The 12,806-nt window shown below is 42.6% G+C and overlaps 1 protein-coding gene across 2 annotated transcripts in view; it reads left to right on the top strand.

The window, feature by feature from the left end:
- The window catches only part of AMMECR1 (AMMECR nuclear protein 1), a 248,496-nt gene that overhangs the window by 106,016 nt on the left and 129,674 nt on the right, over window positions 1–12,806 (top strand). The gene's annotated exons all lie outside the window — the stretch shown is intronic.

Raw genomic sequence — 12,806 nt, 5'->3', positions numbered from 1 at the left:
TCTGCGATGCATTGCACAGGGCAAGGGCTATTTGACAATGCTAGGCGAAGGCTAGGTCAGCGCTAAAAACCGCCCATTACTGTCGGTGATGTCACCGGGCTTACTGCTAGGTGGAAGCCTCCGATTAGCTTACCCATGGAGAGCCCAATATGTCAACGGATCTCAAGAAAATTCCCTTGTCCTGCGCATTTCAGTGAAGGGCAAGGGGGATCATTGTAGCGTGAAAATCTCTGATGCTCCACTCATTCATTCTGAATGAGTGCAGATTGGGTTGTGTCCGGATTCAGATCTGAACCCAGACAACTCCTTTAAGTCTGTGGGTGTAACGTAAAAAAATGTGGAAAAGTTCAAGGGGTATGAATACTTTTCAAGGCACTGTACATCAGCTTTTCTTGTAGATAAAACAAAGTCCAGCTCTCAAGTGGTAAAGGTGCTCTGACCTGCTCTGCACGGATCCGGGCTGTGTTCACACCCAACGTAGATGTAGCAAAAAAAATGGATCCAGCGAGTAAAATCAATGATTCTTTATTTCTTCATTTAAAAAAATGTATAAACAAGTAATCCTCCTACATAAAATCAACTCCTTTCAACCATAAGACAGTTCTTCTTCATGGATTCATAGTATAAAGTCATACTACTGTATACTATACTATGAATCCATGAAGAAGAACTGTCTTATGGTTGAAAGGAGTTGATTTTATGTAGGAGGATTACTTGTTTATACATTTTTTTAAATGAAGAAATAAAAAATGATTGATTTTACTCGCTGGATCCATTTGGACTTTTTTGCTACATCAGTCTTTCTGCCTTGCATACTGCTAACTACCACCAGGCTGGAGCCCCAGAAAGTCAGTGTGCCCTGCAGGAAGAAAGGCTGCACCCTCCATACACTGTGCATGGCCCGGGGAACACCAGAGGGAAGATTGCCATTGTTAACTGTGAGCACCACTACCACCATCATAGCCATTAACCCCTTAAGGACTCAGTCCTATTTCACCTTAAAGGGGTTGTCCGGGACCAAATGTTTTTTAAAAAAACACGTTTACTCACAATGTACATCTAAGTAAAGGCCTCCATACATTTTCAGCTATTTTTGCCACTTCTATGTGGCTCCAACGGTCCCCCACTTATTGTTTATATATCTGTTTATCTTTACCTGACTTCCGGCTGCACTGCCCTGTGGGTCCTGGGGCAGCGCAGCATCAGGTGGTTACAGCTGTCTCACTGCTCAGCTGTAACTCCGCCCCCTCATCAATATTCACCTCAATTCATTCTGAAGCTCACCAGACTGGAGGGGCGGGGCTGAGCGGGTTGTCAAGGGGCGGGACTGAGCTGGTTGTTAAGGGGCGGGGCTTAGCGGAATGTCAGCCAGCCGCTGTAACTCTGCCCCTCATCAATATTCACCTCGATTCATTTGCTGCCAGTGACGTCACCGGGCTCCCTGAGCAGCGGAAGAGGAAGCTTTGCTTGCCTGCAAGGGACCCGGTACGTCACTGAGGAGAAGAAAACAGTAACTTCCGGCCATGAGTTTCAAAGATGAAAACGGGGCTGCAGAAATCTGTGACAAAGGACTACCTGCTTGTATGTAATGTGTATGCCACACTTATACTATTAGAGCAATGTCCCCAATCCCGAACAACCGCTTTAAGGACTTGGCCATTTTTTGCAAATCTGACCAGTGTCACTTTAAGTGCTGATAACTTTAAAACGCTTTGACTTATCCAGGCCATTCTGAGATTGTTTTTTCATCACATATTGTACTTCATGACACTGGTAAAATAAGTAAAAAAATAAAATTATTTTTTTAAATAAAAAAATACCAAATTTACCAAAAATTTGTAAAAAATTGCAAATTTCCAAGTTTCAATTTCTCTACTTCAATAATACATAGTAATACCTACAAAATTAGTTATTACTTTACATTCCCCATATGTCTACTTCATGTTTGGATCAATTTGGGAATGATATTTTATTTTTGGGGGATGTTACAAGGCTTAGAAGTTTAGAAGCAAATCTTGAAATTGTTCAGAAATTTTCAAAAACCCCACTTTTTAGGGACCAGTTCAGGTCTGAAGTCACTTTGTGAGGCTTACATAATAGAAACCACCCAAAAATGACCCCATTCTAGAAACTACACCCCTCAAGGTATTCAAAACCAATTTTACAAACGTCGTTAACCCTTTAGGTGTTCCACAAGAGTTAATGGCAAATGGTGATAAAATGTCAGAATTTAGATTTTTGGGCAAATTTTCCATTTTAATCCATTTTTTCCAGTAACAAAGCAAGGGTTAACAGCCAAACAAAATGCTATATTTATTGCCCCAATTCTGTAGTTTGCAGAAACACCCCATATGTGGCCGTAAACTACTGTAATACGGGCACACAGTAGGGCGTAGTGGGAAAGGCGCGCTGTATGGTTTTTGGAAGGCAGATTTTGCTGGACTGGTTTTTTGACACCATGTCCCATTTGAAGCCCCCCTAAAGCACTCCTAGAGTAGAAACTCCATAAAAGTGACCCCATCTAAGAAACTACACCCCACAAGGTATTCCAAACTGATTTTACAAACTTTGTTAACCCTTTAGGTGTTGCACAAGATTTAATGGAAAATAGAGATACAATTTCAAAATTTCACTTTTTTGGCAGATTTTCCATTTTAATATTTTTTTTCCAGTTACAAAGCAAGGGTTAACAGCCAAACAAAACTCATTATTTATGGCCCTGATTCTGTAGTTTACAGAAACACCCCATATGTGGTTGTAAACTGCTGTACGGGCACACGGCAGGGTGCAGAAGGAAAGGAATGCCATACGGATTTTAGAAGGCAGATTTTGCTGGACTGTTTTTTTTTACACCATGTCCCATTTGAAGCCCCCCCTGATGCACCCCTAGAGTAGAAACTCCCAAAAAGTGACCCCATTTTAGAAACTACGGGATAGGGTGGCAGTTTTGTTAGTACTAGTTTAGGGTACATATGATTTTTGGTTGCTCTATATTACACTTTTTGTGAGGCAAGGTAACAAGAAATAGCTTATTTGGCACCGTTTTTTTTTTGTTTGTTTTTTATTTCCAACATTCATCTGACAGGTTAGATCATGTGGTATTTTTATAGAGCAGGTTGTCACGGATGCGCCGATACCTAATATGTATACATTTTTTTTATTTATGTAAGTTTTACACAATGATTTCATTTTTGAAACAAAAAAAATCATGTTTTAGTGTCTCCATAGTCTGAGAGCCATAGTTTTTTCAGTTTTTGGGCGATTATTATGATTTTTGCGGGATGAGATGACGGTTTGATTGGTACTATTTTGGCGTACATGCGACTTTTTTGATCACTTTTATTACCTTTTTTGAGAAGTAAGGTGGGCAAAATTTCAATTTCCTCATAGTTTTTATTTTTTTATTTTTATGGCGTTCACCGTGCGGGAAAAATAACATGACCGTTTCATAGATCAGGTCGTTACGGACGCGGCGATACCTAATATCTGTAGTGTATTTTTTTTATTTTATTCAGTGATCACTTTTTTTTACATTTTTTTGACCCAGACCCACTTGGTTCTTGAAGATCCAGTGGGTCTGATGTCTGTATAATACAGTACAGTACACTATATAGTGTATTGTACTGTATTTTACTTACACTTTGTCTGAACAGATCTATGCCTTTAGCACAGATCTGTTCAGCACCATGGACAGCAGGATGCCTGTTGCCATGGGAATCTTCCCCGTCTGCCACAACTGAGCAGACGGGGAATGGGAAGGAGGGGGGCTCCCTCACTCTGTGACCCCATCCTGTCTGGGGGGCTGCAAAGGCACAGCAGCCCCCCGATGGGAGAGGGAGGGAGCTCCCTGATTGTTAACCTTTTCCATACAGCGGTCCGTACGGACCGCGGTATGGAAAGGGTTAAACGGCTGACATCACCGCACAGATGTCAGCCGTTTATACCAGAGTGTCAGCAATGTGCTGACACTCTGGTATAGCCACTGGACGCTAATGAATATTCAAGAGGAGCCAGCCGCACAGCCCGCCTCCCGCACCGCCTGCAACCCCCTCCCCCGTACCACCCGTCGGCATAAAATCATTCAGGGGAGCAGGGGGGTGAAAAATTCTTAAATTCTTAATTTTGAATGATTTCAGCGGGCATCCTGTTCTGATTAACCCCCGCCACGCGGTTTAAATCCATGACGTAACGGTACGTCATGGGTCCTTAAGGACTCGGGAAACATGCCGTACCGGTATGTCATGTGTCCCTAAGGGTAACACTACTTCCATCCGCTCCTTTCCTGTGGGCTACTGCATAAGCAATGTGACCGATGAATGTGACATCGCTGGCCTAGGGGAAGAGGTGGCAGTTCCCACCTCTTTCTAGGCCAGTGATGTCATGTTCATTGGTCACATGGCCTATGTGCAGCTCAGTCCCATTCAAATGAATAACCAAGCATAGGAGCTATACAATGTATGTTGCTGTGCTTGGTATGCCATGAGTGGCCTGCAGTACTCACCAGAGCAGGGGATAGGTCATCAGAAAAACTCTCAAAAACTCCTTTAAAGGGTGGGGCACCTTTTGGAGAGTTTTTGTGAAAACCATTCTCTTGGCCAGACATCCAAAAGTGAAGTATACTTACCTGCTCCCCATCCACGGCTGTCTTACTTGGTTCTCCTGCTGTCAACATCTGTCACAGCGGTGACCTGGTCCCCTTGTGCCAAGACAGTTGGTCATGTGAAGGAGAGAGGCAGGTCACCATTGCAGTCCGTCAAGATCTCAGGCATTGCTTACTAGGAAAACAAAGAAATGTGCACCACAGAGTTAAAAATGTATAAAAAATAGAAATACACTCCAAATGGAGGCTCACCTTAGGCCTCATGCACACGACCGTTGTTTTGGTCCGCATCCGAGCCGCAGTTTTTTCGGCTTGGATGCGGATCCATTCACTTCAATGGGGCCGCAAAAGATGCGGACAGCACTCCGTGTCCTATTCTTTTCTGTTTTGCGGACAAGAATAGGCAGTTATATCAATGGCTGTCCGTGCCGTTCCTCAATTTGCGGACCGCAAAACACACAACGGTCGTGTGCATGACGCCTTAACAGGTTGTGCTGACAGTAGGCACAACACTAGTGTAGACTTATCGGCAATAATATCTTTCCCCAGAGAGGTCGGTATGCAGCCGCGGATGTAGATCTTCTCAATGAGCGTGGCTGAGCTCCCATGGAAGAATTACATGAAGTAGATAGGGATCATCCTTTGGCGCAAAGAACTAACCGGAGTGCATATGATGGCAGAAGGAAATCTTCAAACTTTTATAGCAGAATCACAACGCGTTTCCAAACGTGTTGTGAATCTGCAATAAAAGTTTAAAGATTTCCTTCTGCCATCATATGCACTCCGGTTGGTTCTTTGCGCCAAAGGATGATCCCTATCTACAACATTGCAGCCTTTGACTGGCTGCATCGGCGTCAAAGCGGATTTTGATAGCGGGGACTCAAGTGAGGCAGTCGGGGATGGGGAGCGATGGACCAGCGGTGCAAAGCAGGTAAGCATGCTCCCCTTTTGCAGGTCTGGCCAGGAGAGGGGTTTGCCAAAGCCCGCCCCCCCCCCCCCCAAAAAAAAGGTGGCCCCTTTAAGAAAAACAGCACCAAAAACTACATGTTTGATCTCATCCTTTAGTTTTTAACTCTTGCAAAATATCACCGCATGTAAATGATCAGCTCAGACATTGTCTTATAAGTCAATAACGGGAGAGCGCATATGAGTGATAACTCCTTAATCTGTTTCAATACGTACAGCCAGTAAAGGTAGACTTGTCCGGGACTAATCCATACCTATCATACTGTAATAAGTCTACCCAGGCAGACGGTATGAACGCCTCATGAACACAGTGTGCAGCTTCTTATTTCTACAGAATCAATAGATTGCATGATCTCTTCTAATAAACACTGCATGGATTATAAGTAATTACAATGGCCTCCATAGTATCATAGGTTATAAGGCTGAAAAGAAGACATCTGTCAATCCAATTCAGCCTGCTATTCTGCAAGTTGATCCAGAGTAAGGCAATTTTTCATGAGGTTAAAGCCAATTTTCCTCATTTTAGGGGAAAAAATTCCTTCCCGACTCCAATCAGGCAATCATAATAACTCCCTGGATCAACGACCCCTCTCTAGTAGCTATAGCCTGTAATATTATTACACTCCAGAAATACATCCAAGCCCCCCTTGAACTATTTTAGTGAATTCACCATCACCACCTCCTCAGGCAGAGAGTTCCATAGTCTCACTGCTCTTACCGTAAAGAATCCTCTTCTATGTTTGTGTACAAACCTTCTTTCCTCCAGACACAGAGGATGTCCCCTCGTCACAGTCATAGTCCTGGGGATAAATAGATGATGGGAGAGATCTCTGTACTGACCCTTGATAGATTTATACATAGTTATTAGATCTCCCCTTAGGTGTCTTTTTTCTAAAGTGAATAACCCTAATTTTGATAATCTTTCTGGGTACTGTAGTCCATCCATTCTAGTTATTACTTTAGTTGCCCTCCTCTGAACCCTCTCCAGCTCTGCTATGTCTGCCTTGTTCACAGCAGCCCAGAACTGTACACAGTACTCCATGTGTGGTCGGACTAGTGATTTGTAAAGTGGTAGGACTATGTTCTCATCACGGGCATCTATGGCCCTTTGTATGCAACCCATTACCTTACTGGCCTTGGCAGCAACTGCCTGACACTGGTTATTAACCCCTTTCTGACATATGACGTACTATTACATCGCGGAAGTCAGTGACTTCCCGCATCTTGACGTAATAGTATGGAGCGATGCGCGCCCGATCAGTGCAGGGGTCCGGCAGTCTATGACAGCTGGGCCACTGCTGTATCCACCAGCATCACTGTGAGAGCCGATGCCGGCTGATTACCTCTTCTATGCCGCGGTCAGTGCTGACCGCGACATAGAAGGGGTTTGCTGTGGGTGAGGGAGCTGCTGTGGCGGGGACCCGATAGATGACAAGGCAGCCCGAATCCGTGCAGGGGCTGCCCAATGCCTTGCACGGCATCAGGACCTGCCTTCTACGGGTGCCCAGGAGATCCAGCCTCAGGCTGCGTCTCCTAGGCAACCTGTTAGTGTATTACTCTATGTAATCCACTAACAGGCAATGCATTACAATACAGATGTATTGTAATGCATTGCACAGGGGATCAGACCACCAGAGGTTGAAGTCCCAGAGTGGGACAGAAATAAAGTTATTTTTTAAAGTAAAAAAAAGTGTTTTTAATAAAAAATAAATTGTTTCAAGTAAAAAAAGAAAAAAACGCCCCTTTCCCCATATTTTATAATAAAAAAGAGAAGAAAAACACACATATTAGGTATCGCCGCATCCATAGCAACCACATGATCCGCCCCGTCCGATAAACACCATGAAAAAAAAAATATGTCAAAAAAAGCCATTTGGCACCTTACATCACAAAAAGTGCAACACCAAGCGATCAAAAAGGCATATGTCCCACAAAAAATATAGCTCTTAGAACATGGACACATTAAAACATCACTTTTTTTGTTTCAAATATGCTATTATTGTTTTAAAGTGAAATAAATAAAAGTATACATATTAGGTATCTCCGCGTCCGTAACAACCTGCTCTACAAAAATATCACATGACCTAACCCCTCAGGTAAACACCGTAAAAAAATAATAATAAAAAACTGTGTCAAAAAAAGCCATTTTTTGTCACCTTATATCACAAAAAGTGCAACACCAAGTGATCAAAATGGTGTATGCCCCCCAAAATAGTACCAATCAAACCGTCACCTCATCACGCAAAAAATTAGACCCTACCTGAGACAATCAGTAAAAAAATTTAAAAAACTATGACGCTCAGACAATGGAGACACTAAAATATAATTTTTTTTGCTTCAAAACTGCTATTATTGTGCTAAAGTGAAAAAAAAAATAAAAGTTGACATGTTAGGTATTGCCACATCCGTAACAACCAGCTCTATAAAAATATCACATGACCTAACCCCACAGGTGAATACTGTAAAAAAAAAAAACTGTGACAAAAAAGTCCTTTTTTGTCACCTTACATCACAAAAATTGCAACACCAAGCGATCAAAAAGGCGTATTCCCCCCCAAAATAGTACCAATCAAACCGTCACCTCATCCCGCAAAAAATTAAACCCTACTAGATAATCGGTCAAAAAATAAAAAAGCTATGGCTCTCAGACTATGGAGACACTAAAACATAATTTTTCTGGTTTCCAAAATGCTATTATTTTATAAAACTTAAATAAATAAGAAAAAGTATACATATTAGGTATTGCCACGTCCGTAACAACCTGCTCTATAAAAATAGCACATAATCTACCCTGTCAGATGAATGTTGTAAAAAATAAAAAAATAAAAACAGTGCCAAAACCTTGCCTCACACAAAAACGTAACATAGAACAATTAAAAATAATATGTACCCCAAAATAGTACCAATAAAACTGGCACCATATCTCCCAGTTTCCAAAATAGGGTCCCTTTTTAGGAGTTTCTACTGTAAGGTGCATCTGGGGGACTTAAAATGGGACATGGCATCTAAAAACCAGTTCAGTAAAATTTGCCTTCCAAAAACCATATGGCGCTCCTATTCTTCTGCACCCTGCCGTGTGCCATTACATCAGTTTACAACCACATGTGGGGTGTTTCTGTAAACCGCAGAATCAGGGTAATAAATACTGAGTTTTGTTTGACTGTTAACCCTCGATGTGTTAAAGGAAAAATTTATTAAAATGGAAAATCTTCCAAAAAAGTGAAATTTTGAAATTTAATCTCCATTTTCTTTTAATTCTTGCGGAACACCTAAAGGAGTTAACAAGTTTGTAAAATCAGTTTTGAGTAACTTAAGGGGTGTAGTTTCTACAATGTGGTCATTTATGGGGGGTTTCCACTATGTAAGCCCCACAAAGTGACTTCAGAACTGAATTGGTCCTTAAAAAAGTGGGTTTTGGAAATTTTCCTAAAATTATAAGCCTTCTAATGTCTTAAAAAAATGTAAATTACATTTACAAAATTATGCCAACATGAAAATTGCAAATTTTTCAAGATTTTTTCACAAATAAAGGTGAAATATATTGACTCAAATGTATAACTGTCATGAAGTACAATGTGTCACGAGAAAACAATCTCAGAATGGCTTGGATAAATAAAAGTGTTCCAAAGCTATTACCACATAAAGTGACACATTTTTATAAAAAAATTGCCTGGGAAGAAGGGTGAAAACTGGCCTGGGGTGGAAGGGGTTAAACATTGTGTTATTAAACATTTTAACTAGGGATGAGCGAATCGACTTCAGATGAAACATCCTAAGTCGATTTGCATAAAACTTTGTTTCAATACTGTGTGGAGCGAGCGCTCCGTTCAGTACTAGAATGTATTGGCTCAGATGAGCCGAAGTTATTGCTTCACGAAGTCTCGCGAGACTTCGCGTAATAACTTCATAAATTGATTTCTACTGTAAAAAAAAAACATTTCCCGAACTCAGGTTCGGTTCCAAGTGGTACCTTGGAACCGACCTCGATTCACTCATCCCTAATCATATTAGATATTATATCTGGTATTATACAGTATATAAACATTAATAATTATAAGGAAACTAAATTGTGATATTAAGTATGATTAAACTTCCTCTTTACTAATAATGTTGACAAGTGATTTATGTGACAATTCTGTCCATGTTGGGTTATCACAAACCAAACACAAACATGTTGCTAACACTCAGATACTAAGGGAGGTCATTTATCAAACTGGTGTAAAGTACAACTGTTGCCCATAGCAACCAATCAGATTCCTCCTTACATTTTCAAAAGGAGCGGTCCAAAATGAAAGGTGGAATCTGATTGGTTGCTATGGACAATTAAGCCTGCTCTACTTTACACCAGTTTGATAAATCTCCCCTAGATGTCTATATTCATATAGCTACCATCACCTAAATTAGAGAGAAAGCGAGTATTACTGTAGGCTGGTATAATAGCAGGGGTTTTCTAGGAGTAGAATATTGATGACCTATCCTCAGGATAGGCTATCAACATCAAGTGGGGGTCTGACTCCCGATCAGCTGTTTGAAGAGGTTGCCACTTCCTAGGCCAGTGACTTCACCTTCATGGCCTAAGTGCAGCTCAGTTCCATTCAAGTAAATGGGGCTGAGCTGCAATACCAGGCATGGCCACTATAAAATGTACGGCGCTGTGCTTGATAAACTGTGAAGAGGCTGCAGCTTGGCCTCTTCAAATAGCTGATCAGTGGGGGTGCTCAATCAGATATTGAGGGCCTATCCTGAGGCCTTCAAGCCCAAATTATTTATCAGCTATCGAATGGATCGGAAATAAATGCTAGATCAGTGAGAATGCTTCCACTGGGACCCCCACTAATCACTGGAATAGAGACCCCACAAGAGCGCAGCTTGGAGGAATATGAATGGAGTGGCGGTTTAGCGTGTGTCCTGCCGCTCCATTCAAAGCATGTGCTGCTGATGAAAGCCTCTGCTTCTGTTTCAGTGTAGGTGGATCTGCACAACGGGGTCCTGTTCTTGAGATAGGAGCGGGTCACAGAAGTGGGACCTACACCTGTCACACTGTTCTAGCACGTCCTGTCCAGACCAGATTACCGGTTTAGTTGTGGTGATTATGAAGTGTATTTTGGCAGGTAAAAAGCCCAGTTTTTGCGCTGTAATCCACTTCCTGTTGTTTTCAATGGCAAAAACACTCCACAGTTCACACAGACACTTCAAGAAGTGGCATGAGAATGCGGCTGAAAGAAGGAATACACCAAAAAATGGGTCTGAAATTGTAACCGCTCCGTATTTTTCAGCTTCAAAATGATGCTGTGTGTAGGAACAGTATATGGTTGGAAATATGTACTCCTGTATAGTAAAAGAAACAATAAGAATATATAGGCATCGGCTTTCAAGATTTAAATGCAATATTATGATCTAAAACAGGGATGCCCAACCTGCGGCCCTCTAACTGTTGCAAAACTACAATTCCCAGCATGCCTGGACAGCCTGCAGCTATTGAGGCATGCTGGGAGTTGTAGTTTTGCAACAGCTGGAGGGCAGTAGGTTGAGCATGCCTGGTCTAAAAGAAGAAACTGTCTTTGTTGCCCATAGCAACTAATCAGAGTGCAGCTTTCATTTCTAACAGTGCGCTTGAAAAATGAAAGCTGCGATGTGATTGGCTGCTATAGGTGACAATGAGAGCTTCTCCAGTTTTAGAAATCTGCTCCAAAGGTTATCTGTGTTTCAATTCCTTGTCATTTTCCAGACCTGTTTGCTGTCAGTGAATCTTGTGGTTCACATTCAGAGGCTGAACCCAGACAGGCCTAATGCTTTTTACAGCTGAGAGTCAGATTTTTTTGTGTGTATTCCACCCTTTGCAGTGCAACAGTAAGATCTTCGTAAGGCCTCTTGCACACGAACGTGTGCGCCCCGCAATGCACGAACACCCACCGTGGGGCAGCCGCAGAGGATCGCGGACCCATTCACTTTAATGGGTCCGTGATCCATCCGTTTCGCAAAAAGATAGGACATGTTCTATCTTTTTGCGGAACGGAAGTACGGGACGAAACCCAGCGGAAGCACTCCGTAGTGCTCCCGTAGGGTTCCGTGCTTCTGTTCCGCACCATTCCGCATCTCTGGATTTGCGGACCCATTGAAGTGAATGGGTCCGCATCCGTGATGCGGAATGCACACGAAATGGTGCCCGTGTATTGCGGATCCGCAAATGCGGTCCGCAATACGGCCACGGAGCGCACACGTTCGTGTCAAAGAGGCCTAAATCCACATCAAAAACTGTATTTGGTGCAGAAACGCACAGAAATCAGCATAAAAAAACCGCACGGAATTCGTGTTTTGAAATCGGTATTCGTGTGCAGGTACCCTTAGACCAAAAGGAGTAAGATGTACTATAGGTATGCAAATAAACATTGTGAGGCACGTCCCTTCATTACATCACCTCAGGGCGCTTTTAAAGGGCCTCTCCAGCACCAAAGTATTTATGGATCCTAAGGCTACATTCACATTGACACGATGTGTTTTGCGGTCCGCAAATTGCAGATCCGCAAAAAAAAAAGGATGACGTCCGTATGGCATCTGTTTTTTTGGCGGATCCATTGTAACAATGCCTATCCTTGTCCGCAAAATGGACAAGAATAGGACATGTTCTATTTTTTTGGCGGGGCTATGGAAGGACACGGAAACAAAATGTGTTTGTGTGAATGTAGCCTAAGGATAGGTCATTAAATATGAGACTGGCGGGGATCCAAACCAAGTGAATGGGAGCATTGCTGCAGTAACCAGGCACGGCCACTAAGCAGACTATGGCGCTGTATAGCTCAGGTGCAAATTTCTGGCACCGCAAACAGCTGATTGGTGGGGCTGCCAGGAGCTGGACCCCCACTGATCTGATACTGGTGACCCACCCTAAGGAGGCCATCAGCAGTTTAGTCCCGGAGAACCTTTTTAAGGCTACATTTACATTTGCGGACGGCTGTTCCGATGCGTGTAGCATTTTTGTCCGGGCGATTCTCGGCCTATTTGCCAGGTAGGAGTCGGATCTCTATCAGACCCTATTATAGTCAAAGGGGTCCTCATGTTCTGTACGCATATTACTTCATAAATTGCCCCCTAGAAAAACAGGTTGAGTCTGGCCCTTTAAGGCTGGAATCCCACTTGTAGTTTGAGGTGCAGTTTTTGAGCTAAAGCCAGAAGTGGGTCCCGCACCTGCACTGAGATGAAATCTCCTGGCAGATAATGATTGTTATACTGAAATAATTGA

The sequence above is a fragment of the Bufo bufo genome, chromosome 8, assembly GCF_905171765.1.
Source record: "Bufo bufo chromosome 8, aBufBuf1.1, whole genome shotgun sequence".
Classification (NCBI taxonomy): Eukaryota; Metazoa; Chordata; class Amphibia; order Anura; family Bufonidae; genus Bufo; species Bufo bufo.
The sequence above is the reverse complement of the archived record's forward strand: the minus strand, read 5'-3'. Positions and strand labels throughout refer to the sequence as shown.